Genomic DNA, 17,670 nt, shown 5'->3' with positions numbered 1-17,670 from the left:
ACTCATTCCACACTATAAATATATCATAATCTATTTAATCTATTCTCCCAAATATACAAATTTGGGTCATTTCCAGTTTCTTTTTCCAGTGAACAAAGCAATTATGAAATTTTGTGTACGGTTTCCTTGGTGCACATGTGCACAAGTTTCTTATATGCTATAATTTAGGGGTGAAATTTCTGGGGTATAAGGTCAATCTAGCTTTTGTCCCTTCAACGACACAGAAACACCTTTGTCAAGGTTACCAAAGGCCTCTATAGTGCCAGATGAACAATGTTCCATTCTCAATAGTATTCAATGCAGTTTTTCCCTCCTTGGTTCACATTCCACCTCAGTGGTTCTCAGGCACCACACCCCTGACATAGCTCCCATTCTAAAGGCAGCTTCTCCTCGCTATATTTTACCAACTCTCCTAATCCTCTCTATCCTACCTCTTAAAATCAGAGCTCCTTGAAAGTACTTCCTGAGTGCTTTCTTTTCTCAACTTTATCCGCACTTTCTCTAGGAGAACACATCATTACCATGACTTCAAATACCATTTGTTTGTTTCAGACCCTAATTCTAATTGACCCTCAGCTTTCTTCTCTGAACTCTATTTGTGTAATTAACTGCTCAGATGACTCAGAGTCATCTCAAACTTAACATGTTTAAAATGGAATTTAAAATTTTTCACCGTACATCCATTGCTAATTCTAGTCTCCTGACAAACAGTACTATCAAACTCTCAGCTACTAAAGCCAGTAGCCTGGGACTAACTCTTGATGCCTTCCTTTCCTTCACCACTATCCAGTCAATTCCTTACTGTGTCCTGTTGGCTTTACCTCTAAAATATATCCTGAATCTGAATGTCTCTCCACTTCGACTGCCACCAACATAACTCGAGCTATTATCTTTCACCTGAGCTTTGACAATGATATCGTAACAGATCCTTCCACTTTTATTTTGTTATCCTTAAATCCAATCTTTCTATAGTGACTAAAATGAAGTTTCCATTTATCAATCAAGCTCTCCCGTAAAGATTTCTGGCTGGGCACAGTGCCTCACGCCTGTAATCCTAACACTTTGGGAGGCCAAGGCAGGTAGATCACCTGAGGTGAGTTCGAGACCAGCGTGGCCAATATGGCGAAACCCCATCTCTACTAAAAATAAAAAAATTAGCCGGGCATGGTGGTGGGCACCTGTAATCCCAGCTACTGGGAAGGCTGAGGCAGTAGAATCGCTTGAACCCAGGGGGCAGAGGTTGCATTGAGCCGAGATCGCACCACTTCACTCCAGCCTCAGCGAAAGAAGGAGACTCCGTCTCAACAATATAAATAAATAAATAAAAAATAAAAAAATAAAAGAAAAATAAAAAAAGGCTTCCAAAAGTTTCCCAGACTCTTATCAATGCTTTTGCAAAAGTCCATTCATTGGCAAAGAAATAAATTTAGTGGATATTGATTAGTATTTTAAAATGAATAGAAAATATCACAGGCATTACACATTGTAAGGGTAGGATTTTCTATGTAAACATTTTGTTTTATTTGAGTACTGGGTGAGACATAAAATATATTTCCTACTATGAGCCATGGTCAAACATGTTTGAGAAAAGCTGCTCTACGTGATCTGTCCCCATCTGCCTCTCTAACCTCACTTCGTGCCACCCTTCCCAGGGTCTGACGCCATGGCTGTACAGGGCTACTGTCAGTCCTTCCATAACATGGCAAGACCTTTGCCTTGTAGGGCCTTTGCACTTGCACTGCCTCTGCCTACAATGCTCCTCTTGCCAGGGTTCCCACGGATGGCTCCTTTTCATCTTTCAGGTCTCAATTAAAAGTTCCCAACCCAGAGAGAACTTCTCTGACCACCCTATTTATTTAGTTCCCCTCTGTTATTTTCTGTCTCAGCAAATTTTTGTTTTCTTCAAAACACTAATCACATTTGTAAAAATATATTTGAAAAAGTTGTTTACAGTCTGCCTGCTCCATTAGAACATAAACCGCATTGGAGCAGAAGCCTTGTCAGTCTTTTCACTGCGTTTACCCAGCATTTTGAAAACTTAATCCCGTTTTGGTTACTAAAACTTGACACTGGTAAGTAAGACCCACATCACATTCACAGATGTGCCAGAGTCAATAATTGAATATTATTAATCAACCTTGGCAGGAGATGTGTTTTGTGGTAATAGAGGTGAATTTCCTTAATAAATTCCTGTCTGGTTCAATTTACCTTGTTACGTTGCTTCCTTAATTGGAGGATGTTTGATGGTGGCTTCCGAAATGCCATTAATGCCTTGTTTAAAATTCCATCTAAGTTCTTAGCCTGGCCGCACAGCATTGATCAAAAGTTCAGTCTTGAGGAAATGAAGCAATTCCTTTTTCTTGGCTTGGAGTTCACCTGAACAGCCACCAACGGTCTCTTTGTTCGGTTGGGTAGGTCCAGCTTTATGAATGAATAGCCCCTTCACTAACAAACAATAGCAGAGGTCTGGGCCACTAACTAGTTGAGAAATGTTAATCTCCTTTCAGGTAATTATTTCCAGAAGTGTAGCAACTATTAGAATGTTTAGATTCCTACTGTTTGATAGAAATTTAACAAACAAATTTGAAATGCGATAGAAATTTAACAAACAAATTTGAAATGCTTTATAAACCTTTTAAAGGTTTTACTTTCTGCCGCAAACTTTAATATCAAAAAATCATGGTTTCATATTGAAATTCTAAAAGTTATAAACATTTTTATGAACTTATTATGAAGTTATAATTTAGAATCTAAGAGCCCGATTTTATTTCATAAGTTTAATTTACTTTCAACCCTTAAATCAAACATGGGAGGCTGATTCATTGATCAAATGTGTAGTTTACTGTTTTAATGCCTGTACCTCTCCAACTGAAGTAATACATAAAGCTTACAAGGAGGGACTGCTGTGACCTTAAATGTTTACTTCAAGAAGTTAAACATCAGACTTTGAGCAGTCTATTTCTAACAGCCTACTGACAAAGGCAACCCTTTTCCATGTCTTCTTAAAAACCACCTGCTAGTTACTGTAATTATAAGCTATCCTATAACTTCGCGGCAAAAAATTAAAAAATATTAAAAAAAAAAAGCATGCCTTGCCCCAATGTCGTTAGAAACCACAGAGTCCTTAAAAACCAAAAATAAACTTTAGAATGAGAAAAATAACTTTTAACCTTTATCTTTTTTCTGAAACTACAGTTGCGAGTTAAGTAAACTGAGGCTCCTCCTCACACCTTCATGTGAACTGTAACATTTCATACTGAGTAAGAGTGCACTGGAAATGAATCATGATGAATTTAGCCCATATCTGAAAAATACCACAGCCCTTCTCCATTGTTTGACCGTATTTACTTTTTTGTTAGAAGGAACTTCCAAGGGGCAGTGATCCTCCCTATTTATCTTAGGCTCTGCACCTTTGTTTATAGGGTACTGCTGTGTATGGGAGGACTTAGGTTTAATTCTGAATGCTGAAAAGATAAGTGATAGGTTTATCTAAAATATGCCATTTGAAGATACTGTTTGTATCTTACAGTGTCTTGAATTCATCCCACCCCTTTTTAAGGCAAGATTTATAAGCAGACTGATTTAATGTTTAAAACCCTTAAGACCTCAGATTTAAAAAAGAAGAACAAAAACCCCCAATAGCTTGTCATTTTTAACTTAATCTTGCTATCATTTAGATATCAAACTCTTGTTTGGGATGGGACTCTTCATTCCTCTGCTGTAACTGTCAGTTTTCAGTTAGAGGCCTGAACTCTTTGGGTGCCTTCAGTTTCTCTGGTGATAAGCAAAATACATTTGTTGAGCTAACCTGGCTTCCAAAACTGATGCAGGACAGTCTTCGCTCTCTCATGAGTTACGTAGTGTTTCATATTATATCACAGTGACATTAGGCAGAGGTAGCCTCCAAGAAGAGATTTCCTAATTGGCAATATTTAAGTTTGACATTTCCATTGGCATTATCTAATTACACAATTTAATTTTTAAAATTATGTAAGCAAATGAAATATAAGTGAAAAGAAAGAAAAGTGTTTCTTTGAGAACTAAGTTGAATGCCTTGGAACCACTTGATTGATTAAATCACTTAGACTTTTCAGTTTCCAAATTAGATGTCGGTGACACAATATTAAAAATAACTGACATAAAAAAGTCTCAGAACAAAACGCCTCAAGCATAATGGAGTAGCCACCTCCTGGCTACAAGAGTTAATGCTATAGGCATCAGGTAGCTCAGATAGGTGAAGGTTGTTAAGAAAGTACACTTTAATGTTGACTTAAGCCATTTTTATGATCTTCCTGTTGAAAAGCATATCATGGGCCGGGAGCACTGATTCATGCCTATAATCTCAGCACTTTGGGAGGCCCAGGGGGGTGGATCACCTGAAGTCAGGAGTTCAAGACCAGCCTGGCCAACTTGGTGAAACCCCGTCTCTACTAAAAATACAAAAATTAGCCAGGTATGGTGGCACACACCTGTAGTTCCAGCTACTCAGGAGGCTGAGGCACAAGAAAAGAATCACTTGAGCCTGGGAGGCTGAGGTTGCAGTGAGCGGATATTGTGCCACTGCACTCCAGCCTGTGCAACAGAGCAAGATTCTGTCTCAAAAAAAAAAAAAAAAAAACAAAAAAAAAGTATAAAGTATATCATGAATGTGAAAAAGTGAGCCAAAGAAATGCAGTTGAACAAATGAAGAGAGGTTGATAAATAACTTAACAATAACAATAAAAGCAGCAACAAAACATTCCAAAGAAAATGCCCTTTCATTTATGATTATAAACAACTCAATTTGCATTTTTAGTTACAAGCAAGAGAAACTGACTCTGGATATTTAAGCAGTTTATTAACATAAGTTTATTTAAAAGATATTGGGTTAAAGCAGGTGAATTTTAGGGTATGTAAACTACTTCCCAATAAAGCTGTTACAGAAAAAAAGGATACTGGGTAGCTAACAGAAGAGTGGGAGGACTGGTTTGAGGCTACATTTCCAGGAATAACACTGAAGGCCGTGGTGCAGAACTGGCTGATGAGGAATCTGCTGCTGCTGCCTCTGTCCTCCCCACACTGAGGGGCACACCATTGGTCCTGCTGCCTAGGACTGACTTTACAGTGCCCCATACTGCTGCCCAGCACCAAAGCTATCTCCTGGGTGAGAACCTTTCTGAAATAAAATCTCACATGCTTATGTTCTAGCTACAAGGACCCCAGGGAACTGAGTTTTCTGGGTTTGTATCTTGGGGAAGCAGAATTCCTAAGGCCAGAGATTTCCTAAAAATAGCAAGAGTGATCAAAGATGCTGGGCAGCCTAAAAACATAAGAAATATCTATATCAACAGCTTACAATTGTCAGTGGATGCATGTATGCTCAGTCAAATTCTCCTAATCCAGGACTATTGATACCAGAGCTCTAGAATTCCACATCCAGTGTGTGGCTCATCAAATCTCTGATTTCTTCAAAAGAATACAATAAGATCGGTGGTGACTGTACATACAGTCCGCCCTCTGTATCTGCAAAGGATTCAACCAACCAGATGGAAACCTGCCGATAGAGTATGGAGTGCGTCAGGACTATACTACACAATTTTATATAAGGGGCTTGAGCATCCACAGTTTTTGGTACCTGCAGGGGTCCTAGAACAAATCCTCCCACAGATACGGGGGGCCGACTGGGTTTCTCCTAGTGGTTAAGGGCATGATCTATGGAAGCAGATCTTCTGGATTCAAAACCCAGTTTTGCTCCTTATTAGCTGTGTAACCTTGGGCATATTTACGTAATCTGTTTCTTGAACTGTAAACTGGGGATAATAATGGTAACCTGCATTGCATGTTTTAAATGAGTCAATGTATGCAGAGCTTTTAAAACAGTGCTTGACTGAATCAGAGTGAGCTATTATCACGGGTAATGAATAAGTACTACAACCAAATGGGAACGTACTGAGCCTATGAACTATAGAATATGTGCAAAGCACATAGATGGAGGCTCAGAGATGAACGAGGTGTGACCCTTGCACTAGATGCATTGGAAAGAAAATGTGAAAGACAAACACATAAACTGTGATACAAGACAGATGGTGCTAAGTGTATGATATTGGTACACACAAAATATTATGTAACTATTAAGGATGGTGAGATTCTTTTCTGCAAGAACCTTGTGAGACATTTTGGAGTCTGTCAGGTTTTAACTATGTCTTAAATAAAGTGCAAATTTGATGGGCAGATATTGCAGGGAGGAAGGGAAAGAGGGCATTCCAAACAGTAATAGAGCAGTTTGAAAAAAAAAGCCTAGAGGTAAGAAATGATATGAAAGGAGTCACAGGTGTTTGCATGGAATAAGGAAAGGTTAGTAGGATACAAGGCTAGAAAAGGCAGCATGGACCAAATTGTGGAGTGCTTTAAATACTACTTTGGGGAGAGGCACCTGATGATGAACGTAATGAAATCTTAATTGTTTTGTGCCTGGGGAGCTTCAACCCATCCCAAATCATTCTATCCCAGACAGTTCCATTTTTTTCTAGTCCATAGTTACCCTCCATTTCTAAGGTCTTTGGAAAGATTAACTTTTCAAGTTGGCAAGATGCAATGAATTACATTTATAAGACAAATTAGAATCTACTTTGAACTGACCTTTACTGGAGTTTTAAAATTCCCCATAACTATATTCTTCCCTGAGCTGCCTAAAGGTGATTGTTATTATCTCAACAGGCAAAAGCCAGTTAAAACTATTCAGTGATTCAAGTTTTTCAGCATTTATGAGGCAAAGATATGACCACTTTTCTCATTCACCTCTCTACAAGCACATTTTTTCCCTCTTACTCACCCTCTCTAAGATCAAAGAGAATGGTATGGAGAAATCATGTTTAAGTCGTGCAGTTCCTTATCTAAAATGAAACTAGTTTCCCCTTTCCTTCGTGTTTGGTATGTTCCTAGCAGGAACAAATCCACAGAAAAAGATGGGTGAGTGGCTCCCTTGAACAGCGCCTGTTCACTTATGTTTCCTTGGGCCTTAAGTCCCTGGTCCAGGCTAGGTCTGGCCAGAGTCCCTGGTCAGTCCAAAGCTCTAGCATCTCTCATCCAGCAGTAATTCCTTCATGTGGCAAGCCTTCCAAACCTGCAACCAATGAGTTGACCTATGAAACATGTTCACCAGCCAAACACATTTATGGCTTAGACTTTGAAAACAAACATGAAATGAATCTAAGTTACACAGTACTCCAAAAGAAATAGCATTTGCAATTCTTAGTGATAGGGAACATACTCTTTTTAAAAACTCAGTGTGACTGTGCATAAAAGTCCATGCTCTGTAAATTTGGGTCTATGACTCAAAACCAAATAGGGATCGGTCACCATGGTTCACACCTGTAATCCCAGCACTTTGGGAGGCTGAGGTGGGCAGATCACTTAAGGCTGAGAGTTCGAGACCAGCCTGGCCAACATGGTGAAACCCCATCTCTACTAAAAATATAAAAATTAGCCAGGTGTTGCGTGTGTGCCTGTAATCCCAGCTACTTGGGAGACTGAGGCATTAGAATTGCTTGAACCCAGAAGGTGGAGGTTGCAGTGAGCCGAGATTATACCACTGCCTTCTAGCCTGGACAACAGAGTGAGACTTTCTCAAAAAAACAAAACAACAAAAAAACCCACCAAAATGGGAAACTCACTTGTTCTACCAAATACCTGATTGCTTTACTAGTACATACAACATAAACTATTAGTGTTGGTTTGTTTGCTTGTTGTTTGAGATGGAGTCTTGCTCTGTCTCCCAGGCTGGAGTGCAGTAGCACAATCTCGGCTCACTGTAACATCTGCATCCTGAGTTCAAGTGATTCTCTTGCCTCAGCCACCAGTGTAGCTGGGATTACGGGAGCCAGCCACCATGCCCAGCTAATTTTTATATTTACTCCTTATACGAAAATTAATTCAAGATGGATTAGAGACTTAAATGTTAGACCTAATACCGTAAGAACAATGAGCTCACTTGGACTCGGGAAGGGGAACATCACACAATGGGGCCTATCATGGGGAGGGGGGAGCGGGGAGGGATTGCATTGGGGAGTTATACCTGATATAAATGATGAATTGATGGGTGCTGACGAGTTGATGGGTGCAGCACACCAACATGGCACATATATACATATGTAACAAACCTGCACGTTATGCACATGTATCCTAGAACTTAAAGTATAATAATAAAACAAAAACAAAAACAAAAAACCCTAGAAGAAAACCTAGGTAATACCATTCAGGACATATGCATGGGGAAGGACTTCATGTCTAAAACACCAAAAGCAACGGCAGCAAAAGCCAAAATTGACAAATGGGATCTAATTAAACTAAAGAGCTTCTGCACAGCAAAAGAAACTACCATCAGAGTGAACAGGCAACCTACAGAATGGGAGAAAATTTTTGCAATCTAGTGTATCATTTTCTATTCATTATATTTTAATATGCAGGATTGTTCCATTTTTAGTTCAATTGTTAGGTACATGAGTTAATTTGTGTAATTGCTGAAACAGTACTGAAGACATTTTCTCTAAGGTATAGCCTGTATTTCTTTGGTGTATGGGTGCATATGCATGTGCAGACTGTATGTATGGTGGGGAGGTAGGTTGTCAGGGAAGTGAGAATTTGATTCCGCTTCTGAGGTAAGTGGCAGGTAACATAAACTGAGCACAATTATGCGCCAACCACAATTTTAAGCTCTTTATATACATTATCTCGCTTAATTCTCCTAACTACCAGATAATGTATGTTCCATTATTATTCCCATTCACAGATAGAGAAACCAAAGTTCGAAAAGGCAAACAGGTTTCTCGAGGTTGCATAGCTAGAAAGCAGTTGAGCTGGGATCTGCATCCATACAGTCTGTCTCCAAAGCCTGAGGACTAAACCACTAGCCTGGACTGGCTTCCATAGCTCTTTCCCCCAAAGTGTACTGCCTGATGTTCCTTAGTAATATGACAAAAGATGTCTCACAGCTCCAGAAGTGCCCTCTGAAAAGCCTTTTCTTTGGGAATTCCATAGACTTATGGTTCAGCATCAAAACCAGAAGAACTTGTCCAAGCCTTTCCTTTTCAGGGAAACATTTCCTTTTTCCTGGCATAATGACCCCCTTCTCTTTTCATATCATTCAACAGGTTTCAAAACTTACACAAAGAGCTACTATTTGATTCTTTAAAATATATTTTTCTCATTATGAAGGAAATACATGCCAATTGAAAACTTCTTAAAGAAAGAAAACATAGAAATATATAAAGAACTACATAAAAATCTCCTAAAACTCCAGAGATAACTGTTAACATTTTTGTACATTTTCATTTAGGACATACAGCTTCATACTGTGTTTTTTCCTATGTGGTTATGTGGTGAACATTTTCCCATAACTCTTGAGGGCAACAACTGTGTGTATCTTGAGCAATGTTATATTTCCAGGGCCTAGCACAGTACTAGAGGAGAGCGACGGGCGGTGTGTGCATGCTTCATGGCCTGGCATATAACAATTAGCACCTGATTAGTAATATCTAATCATTTTATTTTTTATTTATTTATATTTTTTATTTTTTGAGACGGAGTCTAGCTCTGTCGCCCAGACTGTGCAGTGGTGCAATCTCGGCTCACTGCAAGCTCTGCCTTCTGGGTTCATGCCATTCTCCTGCCTCAGCCTCCTGGGTAGCTGGGACTATAGGCGCCGCCACCATGCTAATTTTTTGTATTTTTTTTAGTAGAGACGAGGTTTTGCCATTCACAGGATGGTCTCCATCTCCTGACCTTGTGATCCACCCTTCTCGGCCTCCCAAAGTGCTGGGATTACAGGCATGAGCCACCACGCCCGGCTAATTATTTTATTTAATAAATATTTGTTAAATGAATGAGTGACATATATTCCTCTAAAATGTTTTAAAAGGCCACATAACTATGAATCTATGAAATAACATGTAGCTGTCAAATCACATTAAGATAGTGCATAACTCATTTTTAGAGGTTTCTCCAGCCTGGAAGGCAAAGTAGTAACACAGAAAGAGCTCTGGGGCAGGAGTCAGGCAAGAGCAGCCGTTATAGGCGTAACAATACAGGCTCCATTTTACTTCCTAACACTGCAGTATCTTCATTACTACTATGAAGGAGTTGACTGAACTGTTTGCTAAGATTCCCTTTGATGTTTACACTATGTTTATGTTATGTTATGTTATGTTATGTTACGTTATTTTATTTTATTTGAGACAGGGTCTCACTCTGTCACCCAGGCTGGAGTGCAGTGGTACAGTCATGGCTCACTGCTGCCTTAACCTCCAGGGCTCAAACTATCCTCCCACTTCAGCCTCCCGAGCAGCTGGGATTACAGGCGCTCACCGCCACACCTGGCTAATTTTTTTTGTATTTGTAGAGACGGAGTTTCACCATGTTGCCCAGACTGGTCTCAAACTCTTGAGCTCAAGCGATCCGCCCACCTAGGCCTCCCAAAGTGCTGGGACTACGGGCGTGAGCCACCACACCCAGCCCAAGTGTGTCCTTTTTCAGTCTTTGAAAGAGTGCTCCTGTTTTTTAAAAGATGCAGAAGTAGTATGTAAATATATTTTATTTTAAAACTTTTAAGTAATACAGAATTACATACAGTAAAATATGAAATTGAAATTCCTCTTTTACAACCACCCGCTTCCCAATACCACTCTCCTCAAAGACTACAACTGGTACAGTTTGGTGTCTGTACATTCTTCCATCCTTTTTCTATGCTTGAATATATGTCCAAATACAAATGTGTAATTGAAAAGAAACACAAACGGAATCATATGATATGTATTATTCTGAGAATTGCTTCTCTCCCTCCCCTTCTCTACAATATGCCTTTGGGGCCTTTTCCGAGTCAGGGCCCCTAGATTGACTTCATTTTGGCAATATGAATATATCATTGGTTATTTAACGATTCCACCAGTGCTAGACATGGGTTGTTTCCAGTTTTACACCACTATAAACAATGCTACAATAAATATCCTTGTATTGCATAGCATAGTCATTAAGAGCAGGGGTGTTGGGATCAGACTCCCTGCATTCGAATCCTGGCTCCACCTCTCCACAGCTGTTACTTAACCTGTCCCTGCCCCAGCTTCCTCGTCAATAAAATGAGGATCGCCAGGATGTTTTTAGAGATAAATTAGTCAACATATATAAAGTTCTTGAAAGGCACATAGCCCATAGTAAGTGCTAAATGCTACTATCATTATTATGAAAACTATTATAAATAAAATTTTGTGTGCATGTGCAGCATGTCTGGGGAACTTATATCTAGAGATGGAATTGCTGGGTTGAAGTTATGCACACTTAAAATTTTGAAAGTTGTTGTTGTTGTTGTTGTTTTTTTTTTTTTTACCAAAATGCCTTCCAATAAGATTTTAACTGTTTCTATTTCCATCAACAGTGGTTGAGAGTGTCTGTGGTCTTCTGCCTTTGATATCCCAGTTATCATATATTTTAAATGTCTGCTCCATTATTAGATATTTATACACTTTTCAAATTGTAGGCTAATTAGCTGATATTCTTCGTGTCTTTTCCTATCAAAATTGAAACCTAAGACTTCTGATAGTTAAGACAGGTTTGGGCCATTGGCTTTCCACCAGGGTAGCTTTAGTTGGAAGTTTTACGTTGTGTCTTGTCCATACCCATTACTGCGTCTCCTTAGTGGAGTTCATGTGCCCTTAAACATGTATGGTGATTCTTTCTTTTCTGTGTGGTATATGTAAAATGAAATTAAAATCATTGTTTACCTCCCAAAGAGCTGAAAACAAAAGCAGAACACAAAACAAGTACCAGCGGGTTAGTACACACTATGAAATGTTGAAGATTTAGCAGAACATCACACCTGAGGTGAAAGAAGTGTTATATGTTACGGAAATGTGTCTGAGCTTGCCCTTTAGCAAAATGCTGTGCTGTTGTCTTCTGAGTCAGGACTTAAGCTACGCCTGGTTGAAGGAATGCTTCAGGCTCCACCCAGCCCTTTGGGATTGGGGGGGGCCCTTCAAGAGCCCGAAAGCTCTCTAGTGCTCTCCTCTGGTCAAAATAAGGAGGTACAGGCTTCAAAGAACTGCGTTTCTTACTGCCATTCAGAGTATTTGTTTACAAAGTGTTTTGTTTGTTTTTGTTTTTTTTTTAGGGTTGTTTTCTTATGATTTACAAAGTTAATGTCAAAGAGTTGAGGAGGAAAAAAATTCGTGTTCTAAGAGGGAAAAATTATTTGTGAATAAATCCCCGAATGAAGTGTTCGTTAATACTTATTTTTTCAATTGAGGAAAGCAAAAGGAAAAAGAAATACAACTACCTTTCACAGCATCCCGGTGTGCCCCTCCAATATAATATAAACCAAATCTCCACCACACAAAACTTCCAAAATACCTAAATCCCCAGTGTACTCATTTAGTGTTTTCTGACTGATGTGAGCCTTATTTAAATTCTTACATAGGGAAATATGAAAATAATGTGTTAGTATTAAAGACTTCCTAAAACTGTGTTACTACTAACTTACCTATGTTCTTTATATCTGAACTATATCCTGGGAATGACTTTGTGATGGAAAAAACTTTCCTTATTTTGCAGCTATCAAAGTCCAAGATTTTCCTTTTGACCTCCTTCAGATCTTTACTCAAATGTCATCTTACAGGTGAGATCTTCCCTCTGTGCTCTGTACAAAAATTATATTCCGGGACTACTCTCCAAAATTTCCTCATCCCTGCTCTGCCCTATCCATCTCCATATTTTTATCATTCTCCATAGCACCTATCATATAATGTACCATAAATTTTACTTCTAAAAATTGAGATATAATTCACATACCACATGGTTCACCCATTTAAGCATACAATTCAATGGTTTCAGTTCTCAGAGTTGGGAAGTCATCATCACAATCAATTATAGTACATTCTCATCACCCCAGAAAGAAATCCTGGGCCCATTAGCAGTCAACTCCCATTTCTTTTCAAACTCTGCCCCTCTTCCCTGGCACCCCCCCACCCCCAGCCCTAGGCAACCACTAATGTACTTTCTGTCTCTATTGATTTGCCTATTCTGGACATTTTATATAAATGGAATCATATGTTATATGGGTTTTTGTGACCTCATCTTCTGTCATTTAGCATGCTTTCAAGGTTCATCCATGTTGTAGTATGTATCAGCAGTACTTTATTCCTTTTTAAATAGCCAAATAGTATTCTATTGTATGGCTATACCACATTTTATTTATCTGTTTATCAGTTGATTGACATTTAAGTTCTTTCCACTTTTTGGCTATTATAAATAATTCTGCTATGGACATGAATGTACAAGTTTTGGGGTAGATATGTGTTTTTATTTTCTTGATAATTTTACTTAAAAAAAATCATGTTTATTATCTGTCTTCAGCACCAGCACCAAATACCATGCCAGCACAGAATAGGTGCTCAATACATATCTGTAAAATAAATGAGCTATTCTCTCTACTCTGCAGAATCTCAAGTCTGTTGCCAGTGAGATCCTTCAGTTCCTTTTAATTTTGGTCCCAACTTTTTACCTATAGCCAGTTTAAAAGTCCTTACTAGAATAAAGGGGAGGTGAGTCCTCCAGGTCACTGCTGCCTCTTCAATACACCCCCCACCCATTCCAGAGCTGCTTACATTACACTCCAGCTCCTGTTATGCCTCTGCTCTTATATCAAGTAGATCTGCTTTGCTCTCAACCCCAAATCCCTACTCCAGATAATAATGAAATGTCACGGAAACTCTGAGTCTGGGTAGATCTCTGAAATGTCAGTGACTCTGATCTATTTTGTTTTATTGAGAGCCAGTTATTATTACTTATTAGTGCTTAACTTTTTCTTTCTGAAAGAAAAAAGATCTCAAAGAGTTACACGCTCAGAGACTCCAGGGTTGCAGTCCCAGAGACTACTTCCTGCTTCACAGTGAACCAGGAAGAATATAAGTTTTGATAAGATTTTTTTTTGGTAGAAAATAGTGACTTCTAATTTTAAAATAAGCATGTATAACTTAGATCATTCGTATGTGGAAACAGCTTGTGGATTTAACCCAGAGCTCTCCCAGACAGCCCAACCCATAGATAATAACAGCATACAAATATTCACATTGATTCATAGAATTTAGCGCACATCTGTTGGGAACCTGTGATGTGACAGCCCTGTGCTAAGTAAACTCTCCAGTGGACATAAAGATGAACAGAACCTGATCCTGGCATCAAGGAGGTCACAACCTGAGGGTGAGAGAAGGACAGATACATATTTCAGCCCAAATATTGGGGGAAAAATTGTACCCCTATAGTTGTACAGTTCTTTAACTTTACTAGTTAGATGTCAAGCATTGTGTTAAGCACTGGGGATGAAAACAAATATGAATGTCATTGGGCTAGCACATGAAGTGTTTCCAGTGCATAATATGGGGCAGAAAGTACTCTGAGAACATGAAGGAGGGAAGGGTTGATTTTGACTAGGGCCACGTATCAGAACCTGACCTAGAAACATTTTGGTAGGTGGAGAGGAGTAGGAAGGGCATTCCAGGTGAAGAAAACAGCATGAATAAGCCAGGACAATGGCTACTGGTCAGATCCTTGGGAACAAGAGACAAAGAAAGATGCCCAGGACCTTAAAATTCTCAAATCAGTTCTGTCATAGCCACATATTCCATTCAAGGTCTTTGTGAGAGCAAGACAAGACCAGGAGTTTTTGGCCACAAAACCTAATGTGGAAACTCGCCCTTGTATGCAGAAACCAAAGACCCTCCTGTTGCTCTGAAGCAGGCCTGATCCCTAGAGCCCACACAAGCCCAGCAGCACCCTCCCCTTTCTACCCAGGCCCCCACTTGAACATCAGGTTCATGTACCACACTGCTTCAAAGGCACAGAAGAGCCAACTCAAGGAAAAGCCTTCAAGAAAAGAGGGGAAATGAGTTTTTCCCCAAGATTATAGAGCAAAGCTGGCATCATTCAGCACACAAGGCCTTGCTAGTTAAGTCACTAATCAAATAAGAGAATTGCTTTTAACTGTTATGAGAAAGCATAGACTGATTTGACATTGATGGGGTGCTTATCATGTGTCAGGCATTGTCCTGTATGTTAAGTATATATCTTCTCACTACCATAACACTATTATTATGTAAGTCCTATTTTATAGACAAGGAAATCAAGGCCTTAGAGAGGAGAAACTTCCAGTTATATCATAGTCAAGCCATTGGATTCAGTCAAGTTGGCCAGAGTTCATGCTTTTGATCATTTATTTTACAATATAGCTTCAATAAAATTAGATTTTGTAGACAGAGAGAGCACTGGAGGGAAAGGAAGTTCAGTCATGAGTCCAATGAGACCCATTATACAGACATCCAAACTTTTCAAGTTCTTTGCATATCTCCATCCTTAAGTCACTTGAGTCCCAATCTAAGTAATAGGTTGACTAACACTGTGCAGTCTAGTGCAGTTGCCTAATTTTCCATCAATACCCACAGCTAAGATGGACTGTCTTCCAGAAAATGGTCTCAAATGCTGGAACTAATCCTGCTCCTAAGCCAATAGCTCAGCTAAGTCAACATCAAATCCACTTTGGAGAGTTCTATGCTATCTTATATCCCAGGTGTGATAACTGAATGTAGTGGATGCTGTGGGATGCTGCCCCCATCTCCATTTTAGGATCATAATATTCACTCTCCCAGCTGCTGGGAGTGTTGGCTGATGAAGACTCACACATGAGTCCCTCTCTGGGCATTACTTCAGCTAAAGGGAGCTGCCACAATCAAGTTTATGTCTCCTCTCTACAGGCAGTCCATATCCAATGACTGGCAGATGTAAAGATACAAAGCCCACTCCCTTGCCTTAATGTAGGACAGTTTTGAAGGGCCATCCCAGTTCAGAGCTTCCAGTAGGAATTGCTGAAGACTCTGTTACAAATGATTTACAGTTCAATAACTCTGGCCATTCTTGCTTCCCTCATTCCCTTACAGGTGTCATTCTCAAAAGCATTCCCCTGTATTCTCTTTCTGAAAACCACTGCTTCAGAGTCTGCTTCCCAGGAAACCCAGTTTAAGAGTTAGTGGAAGACAGACTATAAGACGATATTTTGGTGCTGGCCCATCTGCCAGCCAGCTGTCAATAAGGACACTGTCTTTGATAGTTTAAATATTGATGGCTCCTAGTGTGCTATGCAGGTGCAATTGCCAAAATCTTTTAGTCAGCAAAAGGGAAGGGAATGCACTGCTGGTGTACTGTTTTCAGGAGTCTGAGAGGTTTTGTGGAAAGAGTGATTATAAAGACTGTGTAATCCAATGGCTCTTTCTGGGTAATACTGATTTTTTGGCAAAAGAGAAGGGAAGGCTGAGGCGATTAATCATGAATTTAAGGTGAACTGTGGAAGCTAGAGGGCCTCTACTGCAACGTACAAAAATGACTTTCATTTCTTGCTGAGGGGGAGGAAAAAAAAGAGTTCCAGATTTTTATGAGGGTAATAGAGTTGTAGAGAAGGTTGAGTTCTTAGCCTGAGCAGGAATGCTACACCAAAATCAGGTTCTGATTGGGAAGGAGTAAGATGCTGAGATGTTACAGGAAGATCTTGGTTGATGCACTTGAAAATGTTGAATTCCCGGATTCCCCCGTACCCTCTGAGCTCATGTCTCCTCATAAAAGGGTAGAGTCTCCTGTGCTTGAAGAAGATGATGCATAGGCTTCTGCTTCTGAAGATGATAGCCACCACTTTGAGGATCTACTCCTGGCCACTAATCCAATAAATAGGGTTAAGACACAACATAACTGGCTGGGGAACTGCTGAAGTGGCTAAGGGAGAAAAATAACTGTACCCTGAAGGAGCTAGTCAATATATACTGGCAGGAGCTGGGACAATTTATATGGGAATGAATGCTGAGGGTGCTGGAGCAGGGGTGGGACATAAAGTTGAATAAGGGTGAGTTTATCAGTAAGGCTAGAATTCAACTTCTTAACATAATATATGTGACTCTTTGTAATATGGCTTATGCATAGCTCTACAGCTTGAGTTTTTGTCCCAAATTGTCCTCTCTACTCCTGTTATATTCAGCTACCTAGACCAAGTTCTGTGACCCCTGGATAAAGCCACTAACTACTCTCTCTGCTTAGACTACTTACCTTACTCCATCCCTGCATTCTGTCCCTGCTTTAGGTGCCTACAGTTTCCTTCTCTTTCATAACTCAGCCAACCTGGGAATTTTATCTGCTAACAGAAGTAGAAATTACATTCTTTTTGGGAAACAGTTTGGCAATAATGAGAGCGTTAAAATGTTTCTACATCTTGATTCAGTAATCCCACTTTCCCCTAGAGGAATATCTGAAATATAAGCAAAAGCTTACGCAGTAAGATATTCAAAATGGCATATTTGATGCTATAGAAATTAATGTAGCCCAAATGCTTGAAAATATAAGGTTATACAAATTATATTTATACCAAGAAATTACATGGCACTCTTGAAAATTATGTGTTTAAGTAATTTTTAGTGATATGCAAATACTTACCTAAATAGAAAAACAAGCCATAAAATTTAATATGATCTAAACTTTGTAATAATGTTATAGAAAAAAAAATACTGAAAGAAAATATACCAAAATCTAGTAGTAGTTATTGCTGAGCATTGGAATTACAGCTCATATAAGTTTTCTTCTTTCTTTTTTTTTTTTTTTTTTTTTTTTTTTTTT

The 17,670-nt window shown here is 39.3% G+C and overlaps 1 pseudogene; it reads left to right on the top strand.

Moving 5' to 3' along the window:
* Positions 1-5,896: 5,896 nt before the first annotated feature.
* Positions 5,897-17,670, top strand: part of LOC111536896 — a 13,410-nt pseudogene continuing 1,636 nt past the window's right edge.

This window comes from Piliocolobus tephrosceles, chromosome 1 (assembly GCF_002776525.5).
Source record: "Piliocolobus tephrosceles isolate RC106 chromosome 1, ASM277652v3, whole genome shotgun sequence".
Lineage (NCBI taxonomy): Eukaryota > Metazoa > Chordata > Mammalia > Primates > Cercopithecidae > Piliocolobus > Piliocolobus tephrosceles.
Note: the sequence above shows the minus strand (reverse complement) of the source record. Positions and strands in the feature narration are given on the sequence as shown.